The sequence below is a fragment of the Choloepus didactylus genome, chromosome X, assembly GCF_015220235.1.
Source record: "Choloepus didactylus isolate mChoDid1 chromosome X, mChoDid1.pri, whole genome shotgun sequence".
NCBI lineage: Eukaryota > Metazoa > Chordata > Mammalia > Pilosa > Megalonychidae > Choloepus > Choloepus didactylus.
Genome location: NC_051334.1, coordinates 45132025 through 45142548, shown reverse-complemented (window position 1 = coordinate 45142548; position 10524 = coordinate 45132025).

The window sequence follows — 10524 nt, the reverse complement described above, 5'->3', positions numbered from 1 at the left end:
ATTATGTTGGTTGAACTTTAAGCCAGTTTACGTTTCTCTCAGGGCCAACCCCACACCCCCTCCAAGGCTCCTTTGCCCAAAAGAGCTTTCTGTATTGTTAGTTTTGTACATAGGGTTCTAGGTTGGAATTGATTAAAGCAGCAGAACAACATGTGTTGAAGTCTTTGGATTAGAAAGACTGTAGATATTCAGACCACCTCCTTTTGATAGGAAGTCCCCATAGTATATTTGGTGTATTGTAAACGTGACATTTCATACTTTGAAAATTGGTTGCAATCTGAGTGCTTTTATCACAAGACTCCTTAAAATCGAACGTGAGACTAATCTTAAGTTTCTTTTATTCATTAGTGCCCCAGATATGCAGAATGCTTTTGCTTATAAGTATTTGTTTTCTCTTCTTTGGGCTTCTATGTCTGCCTTGCCAAGCTTTTCACTGCTGTGGAATTAAAAGGGAAAAACATTTATGAGTATCATCATTAGGTGGAACCTTGGCTATGCTTCTGTGCTCCATATCTGTAATGCTCTGTCATCTGATCCAGTGATGCAGGCTGCTGTGGGGAACGCTAGTAGTTGGCACAATTTGTTCATTTTGGAAATATTTATAGTGTCTTCTGTGCATGATACACTAGGAAAGTGGGGGGCACAAAATGTCTCTACCCTCAAAGCGCTTTCAACTGAGTAGAGACCAAGATGTTCTTATATGAAAAGTTACATATATAATATAGGAGAACCTGGCATATGATTTAGTGGCAAATGAGAAGTCAGGGTAACTACTTTCAGAGTCCAAATATATGATTGAAAACTGACAAAGATGATGAACCTCATTTTTACATACACTTTTCCAAGTAACTGCCTAGTATCTGGAAATACTTGAATGCTAATGCAAAATATCAGTGCTCTCCATCCTGCCCCATCTCTGTTAGCGACCCTGGCTCTCCTCTCACGTCTGTTCCTTTTCCCTTAGGTTGTATCTACTTGACACACTGAGATGTGTTAATGAATCTCTAACTTAGCAAGCACACAAGTATAGTGCTTTGCTCACGGTAAGTATTCAGTGAGTGTTTTGAATGAATGAACAAATACGTGAAAGTATATTGCTATGCTAGATTTAGGGTCAACCTGTAGGAAACTGTTCGTCTCTGTACAGTAATTCAGTGAATCAGGCTCAGTCAGCAATGACTTGGCGTTGCCTATAGCTTGCCTTTGTCTAAAACGGGGATTTTTATGTTTGAGGCCATGAAGGCTGTTTGTGAGATTAAAACTTAGGTATATGAAATATACCTATATTGTGGTCTAGGCTTTAGAAGATACCTAGGGACATTTTGATTTTTATTTTTTATTATATATCCCCTAACCACCTACAAAAAAGATGATTTTTAGTATGTTTTCATATTTCAAATACAATACAAATGAAATATATTCATTACAGAAAGATAAATCAGCAAAAAGAATTGATAGACTTTATTAATATGATGATGTACTTAGAGAATTATCCATGCCTTTAGTTTTTAAACATGTATGAACATATATATGTGTATTTTATGTAGAGATTGAGTCATAGTTTATGTACTATTTTATAAATAGCTATTTTCAGTAATGAATTTTTTAATAGGAGGCACATTTATAGTAACATATAACAGAAATACTATCCCCCCTTTATGAGATAACCATTTTTAAAAGTTCTTTTTATGTACATTTTAACATATTTTTATTTATATTATTTTTATTGTTAAAGTTTGGATAGTATATATTGAATGTCCACTCTGAAAAGATGAGGAATTTAGTGCACATGCATGTTTTCCCTTCCTTTGTTTTGATTGTTTATGTATTTTTAGTTCTTTTAGTGTTTGCCTTTATAACTTTAAATATTATACTTAAAATTTTCTTTCTTAATTTAGCAACTTCAGATAATATCTTCTAACTCCCAGTAATGAAAGATAAAAGAAAATAGAGTATACCTCTTCCTTGCCACCTTTTAGCCTCCTGATTTTTTGTTAAATTATTATTATTTTTAATGGTATATTCAAATGTAGAATTGTATACAATTATTAAGAGAAATATGGAGCGATGTGAATTGAGCTATAAAGATATCCGTATGTTAAGTGATAAAATCAGGCTACAAACTGATAATTTTTTTAAAAAAACCCCACAAAAAAGCATAACTGTTCACAAAAATGTTCATAGTGGTTGTCTCTGAGAGGTTGGTATATGGGATTTTCACTTTGTACTTTCAACATTTTTATATTGTCTGAAAGTTTTACAGTGAGTATTTACATGTTAATTTACAGTTGGAAAATTATTTTTTTAGAAAAAAGGAAAGTATAATTAATAGGTTATTGTTATTTTAGAGGGCCTTTTTTTTAAAAACTCTTCTGCTTCATTCTTTAAGTTGTTTTTATTAAAATAATGCACATAGTTCAAGAAGTCTACCTCTTTCCATCTTAGTGACTTTTTTCCTTAGAGAAGTTTCAACTACATTAATTGTTTTTTTGGTATTTAATACAACCATGTTTCTTAGAATTTCTATTACGTTAAATGACTTGGATTTCCTATTGTGGTAGATGTGGATTTCCTTTTTGCATCCGTGTAGCAACAACTTATTAGATTCCTGTAATGTTTCATACATTATTATGACAAATATTGTTTACTTTTGAATGAGAGCACACTTTATAGGTCCCTTTATGTGGGTTCAGCTGGAGTTTAGTGTCAGCTTGATCCTGCGGGTATGGAGATGAAGGACGCTGTGGTAGGCTGAATAATTGCCCCCCGAAGATGTCCATGCCCTACTCCCCAGAAACCGTGAATATGTTAGGTTACATGGCAAAGGGAAATTAAGGCTGCAGATAGGATTAGGTTGACCTAAACTACCTTAAAATAGGGAGATTATCCTTGATTATCTAGGCAGCCCAATGTAATCACAACAGTACTCAAATGTGAAAGAGGGAGGCAGAAAAGTGAGAGAAAGAGATGTGACTGTGGGACAATGGTCAAGAGAAACGCTATGTTGCTAGGTTTGAATGTGGAGGAAGGGGGCTTTGAGGCAAGGAATGTTAGCAGCCTTTCGAAACAGGAAAAGGCAAGAAAACAGATTCTCCTCAAAGCCTCCAGAAAGGAACACAGCCCTGTTGACATCTTGATTTTAACCCAGTGAGAAAAGTGTTAGACTTCTGACCAACAGAACTGTAAGATAATAAATTAGTGTTCTAAGCCACTAAGTTTGTGGTCATTTGTACAGCAGCAATAGAAAACTAATACAGGCACCACTGAGTTGTTTTTCCTTGAAGCAAGGACACTGGCTTTTTTTTTTTTTTTTTTTTAATCTCCATATCTGTCAGGCATTGACTGCAGTCTGCCCTTAGGGGTTGGTGTGGGTAATCCAGCCAGGGACTCCCTGCCCTGCTGAGAGCTGTTCTCAGAATGGTGCAACTGTGAGCCATCAGTAGCTAATACAACAGCTGGGCAGAGGGCGTACTGGCCCAGTAAAAGGGATCTGAGTGGGACACCAATAATATTCACTACAGCGGGTGTCTTAGTTTCCCCTCCTGCGAAAACTACCATACAGTGGGTTGGCTTAAACAATGGGAATTTATTGCCTAACAGTTTTGAGGCTAGAAGTCCAAAATGGAGTCATTAGCAAGGCAATGCTTCCTCGCTGAAGACGGGTGCTTTGAGTCTGGCTAGTAATCCTTGGACCCTTGGCTTTTCTAACACATGGCAGTGCACGTGGCAGTGTCTTCTTTCTCTTCTGAATTCCGCTGATGTTGAGCTTCTTCCTGTGGCTTTCACTCTCAACATCTGACTTCCACTCTGCTTCTAAAGGACTGCAGTAATCCAGATTAAAACTCAGCCTGATTCAGTTGGGCCACACCTTAACTGAAGTAACATCTTCAAGAGATCCTATCTGCAATAGGTCCACACCCACTAGAATGTGGACCAAGACCAAAACATGTCTAAACAGGGGTACACAATTCAGTTCACCACAGTGGGTAAATCTAAGCCAACTTTGAATGTGTAAAACGATAGTTAGGCCTAATGGGGGTGGGCCGTAAGAAAAATCTAGAACTGAAATATTTGGAGTTGTGGTCTAAAGTCCTTGTATTGTCCAAAACATTGATTAACCTCACACTTGAAGCTGAATATGCATACATGTTAAACTTTTAAGGGCAATCACTAAATGCATTATCATTAGTTGTGAAAAAATACATTTCAAACATACAAATAGTCCATTCTAAATGAAGACAGAAAAACAGAAAAAAGCATAGAGAAAGCAGGGTATATAGGAAGCATAAAATAAGAGGGTAAAAATAAAACCAAATATATCAATAATCACCTCAAAAGAAAAAATAATGAATAGAATTTACAATGTGATTTTATATAAACATCAGTACGTAGAATAAAGGAGTGGAATTAGATCCATAGAGAACAAAATGTTTTAAAATCTTTGATGTTTGATGGAGAATCCTCTGACCCTCAAAATGTAATAAATCCTTTTAATTTTCTTCTAATTCCCCTGCCCTCATTTGCAATCTGGGACAGACTCAACACCTGCTGTTTCTTATGTCTCATGTTGTCTTTTGTCTTGGATTACCTACATTTTTGGTTCAATTATTTTCTTGAGTAATTCTTATACAGTGTGGGAGGTAAATTTTCTGAGTTCTTGTGTGTCTTAAAATATCTTATGTTCTTATACAATTCAAGATTGACAACATTTTCCCCTTAGAACTGTGAAGACATCTCGCCACTGTATTTCTAGTATCTGATGTGTCAGGTCAGTCTGATTTTGAACCTTTCTGGGTAACCTTTCGTTCTGTGTTTTTTTTTTTCCTCTGAAAGCATTGTGGATTTTTTTTTCTTTCACCTTGGAGTTTTGAAATTTCATTAACTTGTCTCTAAATGTGAGTTTTTAAAAACTGAATTAGAGCACTTTTAAAATGTACATTAGTGTCCTTTCACTGTACCTTTTGTCGTTTCAAAGAAGATAAACATAACTAACATTTAAAAATCAAGGCCAGCTCACTCGCTGGATTATGAGGTTGAGAGCCCAAGAGAAATACTCAATAAATAAGAGAGAGAAGGATTCAGAATCATGGAAGTGAACCATATCTTACAATATTTCTGAGTGTTTTTCTTTCTTTATACTCAGCATTCTTTAGGTTCTTTCATTCTGAAGAGTCCTATTTTTGCTGCAGGCAAATTGTGTATTTTTTATTAATAGACTTTATTTTTTAGAACAGTTTTGGATTTACAGAAAAGTTGAGCAAATAGTTACAGAGTTCCCATATACAACCCCCACAGTTTCCCCTATTATTAACATCTTGCATTATATGGTACATTTGTTACAACTAATGAACCAATACTGATATATTATTATTAACTAAAATCCATACCATTTTTAGATTTCCTTACTTTTTACCTCATCCTTTTTCTGTTCCACGGTCCCATTCAGGATACCACATTACATTTTAGCTGCAATGTCCCCTTAGACTACTCTGGGCTGTGACAGTTTCTCACACTTCCTTGTTTTTTGATGGCATTGACAATTTTGAGGATTTCTGGTGAAGTAAATTATAGAATGCCCTTCCATTGAAAGTTTTTTGATATTTTTCATGACTAGAGGTTTTCATAACTGGAGTTATGGGTTTTTGAGAGGAAGATCACAGAGGTAAAGTGCCATTATTATTTCATCACCCCAAACAGAAGTTCAGTACCCATCAAGCAACAACTTCTCGTCTCACTCCCACCCACTCCCAGCCACTGGTAACCTCTAATTTTTCTGTCTCTATGAATTTGCCCGTTGTAGATATTTCATATATAAGTGGGACCATACCAGATTGATTCTTTTGTGCCTGGCCAATTCCACTTAGCATAATGTTTTCAAGGTTCATCCATGTTGTAGCATGTATGCAAACTTTGTAACTTTTTATGGCTGAAAAATATTCTGTTTTTTGCATATTCCACATTTTGCACATTTTGTTTATCCATTTCATCTGTTGATGGACACTTGGGTTGTTTCCACCTTTTGGCTATTGTGAATAATGCTGCTATGAACATTGGTGTGCAAATATCTATCCGAGTTCCTGCTTTCAGTTCTTTGGGGTATACCAAGGAGTGGAATGGCCGGTTCATATGATATTTCTATACTTTCTGGGGAACCACCACACTGTTTCCACAGTGGCTGCACCATTTCACATTCCAATCAGCAATGCACAAAGGTTCAAAGTTTTCCACATCCTCACCAACATTTATTTTCCATTTTTAAAATAATAGCCATCCCAGTGTATATGAACTAGTATTTCATTGTGGTTTTGATTTGCATTTCCCTAATGACTAATGATGTTGAGCATCTTTTCATGTGCTTACTGGCCATTTTTATACCTTTGGATAAGTGTCTATTTAAGTCTTTTGCCCAGTTTTTAATTGACTTGCTTGTCTTTTTGTGTTTGAGTTGTAGGAGTTCTTTATATATTCTGGATGTAAAATCCTTATCAGATATATGGTTTGCAAATAGTTTCTCCCATTCTGTAGTTTGCCTTTTCACTTTGTTGATAGTGTCCTTTGCATAAAAGTTTTAAATTCTGATGAAGTCTAATTTATCTAATTTTTATTTTGTTGCTTATGCTTTTGCCGTTGCATCTAAGAATCCTTTGCCAAATCCAAGGTCATGAAGGTTTATTCCTATGTGTTCTTCTAAGATTTTTATGGTTTTTGCTCTTATATTTAGGTTGTGGATCTATTTTGAGTTAATTTTTGTATATGGTATGAGGTATGGGTCCAACTTCATTCTTTTGCAAGTGGGTATCTAGTTTTCCCAGCACCATTTGTTGAAGAGACTGTTCTTTCTCCACTGCATGGTCTTGGTGCCTGTGCCGGTTTGAGTGTATTGTGTCCCCCAAATGCCATTATCTTTGTGGTCTTGTGTGGGGCAGGCGTTTTGGTGATGGTTGGATTTGCTTGGAATGTGCCCCACCCAGCTGTGGGCAATGATTCTGATGAGATGTTCTCATGGAGGCGTGGCCCCGCCCATTCAGGGTGGGCCTTGATTGGTGGAGCTATATAAATGAGCTAACTTGGGGGGAGAAAAGAGTGCAGCTGGGAGTGATGTTTTGAAGAGAAGCAAGCTTGCTAGAAAGGAACGTCCTGGGAGAAAGCCGTTTTGAGGCCGGAGCTTTGGAGCAGACGCCAGCTGCCTTCCTAGCTAACAGAGGTTTTCCGGACACCACTGGCTGTCCTCCGGTAAAGGTACCCGATTGCTGAGGTGTTACTTTGGATGCTTTGTGGCCTTAAGACTGTAACTGTGTAGTGAAATAAACCCCCGTTTTATAAAGGCCTGTCCATCTCTGGTGTTTTGCATTCTGCAGCATTAGCAAACTAGGACAGATTTTGGTACCAGAGAAGTGGGGTGCTTTTGCTGCTGTGTTTGCAAATACCAAACATGTTGGAACGGCTTTTCAAATGGATAAGGGGAAGATTCTGGAAGAATTGTGAGGAGCTTGATAGAAAAGGCCAAAACTGCTTTAAAGAGACTGTTTGTGGAAATATGGACTCTAAAGATACTTCTGATGAGGACTTGAACAGAAATGATGAATGTGTTGTAAACTGGAAGAAAGGCGATCCTTGTTTTAAAGTGGCAGAGAATTTGGCAAAATTGAGTCCTGGTGTCAGATGGAAGGAAGAATCTGGAAGCAACAACTTGGAATACTTAGCTGAGGAGATCTCCAGACTACGTGTGGAGGACGTATCTTGGCTTCTCCTTGCAGCTTATAGTAAAATGCGAGCAGAGAGAGATAAACTTAGAACTGAACTCTTGGGTTCAAAGAAACCAGAAGTTGATGGCTTGGAAAATTATGAGCTTCCAGGGGGTGGAATCCCAGAAGCTACAGCCCAATGTGAGGATGTAACCAAACATGGAACCCAGCCGCCATTTGAGTACAAGCCAAGATTGGAGATGGAATTATCCAGAAAGGATTTGTGGAAACTCCTATTGTCTGATGGCTTTGACCCCTGCGTGCTTCATGCAAAGCCAACAGAATTTTTGCGAGATCTTTATAGACAGAGGCATTGCCAGTCTGGACTGGAGGAGACAGACAAGGAAAAAATTAAAGGAAAAATCTCTTCAAAGACAGAGCCATGGAGGTTGAGGTCTGGAGTCAGGAGGTCTCGGGCTGGGAGAGTGGAGCAGCCCACATGCATGGAAAGGGTGAGTTTGCCCTGGAGGTCGAGGGCGGGCTTTCCGCCTCAATGCTCTGGAAGAGTTTTGCCACCTGAGGTCCGAAAGAGGGTGGAGCACATTCCCAGGGAATTGGGGAGAGCCTGGCTGCCACCCCACTGTTCTGAAGGGGTTGAGCGTGTGCCCCGGAGATGGAAGGGAATCCAGGAGCTGCCCCGATGTTTGAGGAGGGTGGGGCCGAGAAGGTGGTCTCCCCAATGTGTGGATATATTGGAGCACTCACCTAAGCGTTTGGAGAGGAAAGGGCTGCCGAAAAGGCCCTTAGGAAGGGTTAGACTCCCGCTCTCTCAAGCCCCAAGGATGCAACATTGTTCTGTAAATGACTCTCGGACTTTGAAATCTAATGGACTTTGTCCTGTGGGTTTTAGGAACTGTTTTGCTCCTGTTAACCCTGTTTTCCTTACTGTTTCTCCTTATGGCAATGGAAATGTTCATCCTATGAATGTCTCTCCTTTGTATATTGGAAGCACATAACTTGTTCTAGGTTCACAGATCCACAGCTAGAGGGGAATTGTGCCTTGGGACTGACCACGCCTAAATTGATTTTGATGGGATTTTGTACTTAACTTTTGTTACTGAAATGATTTAAGTTTTTGTGACATTGTGATGAAATGAATGTATTTTGTATTTGGAAAGATAATGTCATTTTGGGTTCCAGGGGGTGGAATGTGCCGGTTTGAGTGTATTGTGTTCCCCAAATGCCATTATCTTTGTGGTCTTGTGTGGGGCAGGCGTTTTGGTGATGGTTGGATTTGCTTGGAATGTGCCCCACCCAGCTGTGGGCAATGATTCTGATGAGATGTTCTCATGGAGGCGTGGCCCCGCCCATTCAGGGTGGGCCTTGATCGGTGGAGCTATATAAATGAGCTAACTTGGGGGGAGAAAAGAGAGTGCAGCTGGGAGTGATGTTTTGAAGAGAAGCAAGCTTGCTAGAAAGGAACGTCCTGGGAGAAAGCCGTTTTGAGGCCGGAGCTTTGGAGCAGATGCCAGCTGCCTTCCTAGCTAACAGAGGTTTTCCAGACACCACTGGCCGTCCTCCGGTGAAGGTACCCGATTGCTGAGGTGTTACTTTGGATGCTTTGTGGCCTTAAGACTGTAACTGTGTAGTGAAATAAACCCCCGTTTTATAAAGGCCTGTCCATCTCTGGTGTTTTGCATTCTGCAGCATTAGCAAACTAAGACAGTGCCCTTGTTGAAAATTGATTGGCTATCCATGTATGGGACTCTCAATTTCTAAATTCTGAATTCTAGCCATTGGTCTATATGTCTACCTTTATGCCATACCACACTGTTTTGATTACTGTAGCTTTGTAGAAAGTTTTGAAATTGCGAAGTGTTTGTCTTGTCATGTTCTTCTTTTTCAAGATTGTTTTGGCTATTTGGGGTCCCATTCAATTCCATATGAGATGCTTTTCCATTTCTACAAAAAAGGTTATTGGGATTTTGATAGTGATTATGTTGAATCTGTACATCATTTTGGGTAATATTGACATCTTAACAATATTAAATCTTCCAACCCTTGAACCTGATATGTCTTTCCATTTATTTAGGTTGTTCTTTATTTCTTTCAGCAATGTTTTTTAGTTTTCAGTGTACAAATCTTGTGTGTCCTTGGTTAAATTTATTCCCAGGTATTTTATTCTTTTAGATGCTATTGTAAATGGATTTGTTTTCCTGATTTCCTTCTTGGATTGACCATTGCTGGCTGATCCATTTTTATAATAAAATGTATTTAGTGTTCTTTTACTTTGTTGAATAGTAGTTCTAGTTTCACCTAAATGCTTACCTGAACTTTTCTTTTAATAATATCATATAACATTGTTTAGTCTCAATAAATATTGAGTAATTGGGTCAATGTTTAAGTGTAATTAGAGAAGTACTGCAACCTGAAACAAGTGAAAAGTTAAGGGCAAGGAAGCATTAGGCATAGTTCAAGAAAAAGAGCTTTCTGGAATTAGATATTTTCAAATATTTGTAATAGATCGTTCAGAACCAAAACAGAATACTCTTTCTGTTTCTTTTGATTTGTAAGTCCAAGAAATCTTATTATGTTTCTTGTAAGTAGAAACTTAAATGAAGTCCATTACTGGTCACAGTCCATTAAAATTTTCACATTATGAAGCCAAGGCTAGTTATAAAGTAATATTTAAAAACAGAACAAAAATATAGAAATTAGTTAGCTGTATCAAGCCCTGTTAGGGAGTGACATGAACACATTGGTTTAATTTGTCCCCAACAATGCTTTTAGTTTGTTTAGCAAACACCTAAATGCAATTTTAAAAATAGCTCATATCACC